The sequence below is a fragment of the Acyrthosiphon pisum genome, chromosome A2 (genome assembly GCF_005508785.2).
Source record: "Acyrthosiphon pisum isolate AL4f chromosome A2, pea_aphid_22Mar2018_4r6ur, whole genome shotgun sequence".
NCBI classification, from domain to species: domain Eukaryota; kingdom Metazoa; phylum Arthropoda; class Insecta; order Hemiptera; family Aphididae; genus Acyrthosiphon; species Acyrthosiphon pisum.
In genome coordinates this window covers 93835526-93837531 of record NC_042495.1, presented here as the reverse complement: position 1 = coordinate 93837531, position 2006 = coordinate 93835526, and positions in this window count along the sequence as shown.

Here is a 2006-nt window from a genome sequence, read left to right as displayed (position 1 = left end):
TACAATGACATTTGAAAAATATTAAAAATCCTTAGTCACAGTTTTTTTTTATTAGCATTTAAAGTTCAAAAATTGACAAAATATGTAAAAATCACGAATATTAGCAAATTATTTTATGTTAAGAATTCGTAAAAATTTTTCTTTTTAAATCTAAGTTTTGAAAATGTAATACAAGATTCCTCATAATATTGTCTACCTTTATCAAAAAAAAAAAATGTCTACAAGAAAGTCAAATTAAATTTTTATGAGCGTTTGAAATTCATATTTTTATAACATTTGATATTCACCCGATTTCCCACGTGACAATATACTTATTTTTTTATAAGCATTTGAAGTTCAAATTTTCACAAAATTTATCAAATTTAAAATTGAATAATTATTTCGTAGATAAAAATTCATAAAATGTTCAACTTTTATATCTAAGGATTGAAAATTTAAAATAAGATTCCACGTAATAGTTAATTCTGTTACCAAAGAATCTAAAAAATACATAAGCACAGTTTATTTTTATACTCATTTTAAGTTCAAATTTTGACGAAATTAATATAATAAAACCTAGAATAACTAATTTAGTTATTTTGTTATGATTGTATAATATTCGTGGGTACTTGAAACTTCTAAAGTATACTATTATATATCTATGATAGTATCACGGTTTTTTGCTGATGTATAACGCATTATAAGTACTTAATGGATATTGTGATATGATTAATTTGGAATTTATTATAGGTACCTATTATAGGTCAATTTTTTTTTTAATACCATAGATATAAGTACCTATAATATATCTTATACCTAGATTCAGTCTCCACTCATAATCGTTTTTCTTATACAATGATATTTTATCATTGAATTCAAATTTAATACCATCCATTATACAGTGATCCACTTGTAACCTACTATACAGCAGAGCGACATCCACTTGCCCACCTTTTTTAGGTTGAGCCAAATTGGTTCCCGTTTGTGTACAGGTAAAGTAGTTACAATTTTAAATTTAAATTTTTAATAATCGACAGCCATAGACTATATTATTTTGCATTTATTACGCATTGTGCATGTTCCATAAAAAAATTTCTTGGGATAATTGGAAAATAAGTTTTTATCAGTATTCAAGCCTGGTAATCTATACATTTCCTGTAATCATAAGCTATATTTATTTTTATTTACATAACGAATCATAAATATACATATTGTGGATAATTATAAGCGTATGGAATTAAAATTACTAATATAAACATTATATTAAAGAAAAAATTGGGATATATGTATAAGGTATATGTATACCTACTGTATATTTTAATTAAGACAAATTTATGAATGATTATATTAAAAACACAACTTTGATGTTTTTTTTTTTTACCTTAAAATGTTCAGCTTTTTTTGATTTAATTTGTTTTATAAGTATACGTACTCTCACACTTTAACCATTATTTTCCTGTTATTTAACGATTTTTTAGAATTCAAAAATACTTTACCATCATATCAATATACAATACCTAAGTCTCATTTCCAATTCAAGGTGTAAAGGTTTTTAGTCCTAACCAATTGATTCATTTTCATTGAATCAATTTTCAATGAAAATTTTGAATAGAAAAAGGAAGTAGCGAGGTGTTGTATGTAAAACCATTATAGTTGTCAAATTGTCTATGGTTCGATTGTTATTCATCTTAATGCTTAAGTAATTCAATCAAAAATATGTTGGTATTTAAGTTTTAACGAGTGCAATACATATGTTATAAAATCAATAATTAGAAAATTTTAATTTTAATGATAATATTTTTATTTATATAACTTCCATACCGCGGCAATAGGACAAGCGGTGTTGTATATTCCTAAACTCTCTATTACTTGAGTCCACGAGTCGCCGAAAAATGATTTGATTGACGAGCAACCTTTGGGTGTCTTAAATATATGCGCATTCTCCTTCTAACCACCGATATACTTTTACTGATATACCTTTTACTGCCATATTGATTTCAATCTATAAACAAATCATTTATATATAT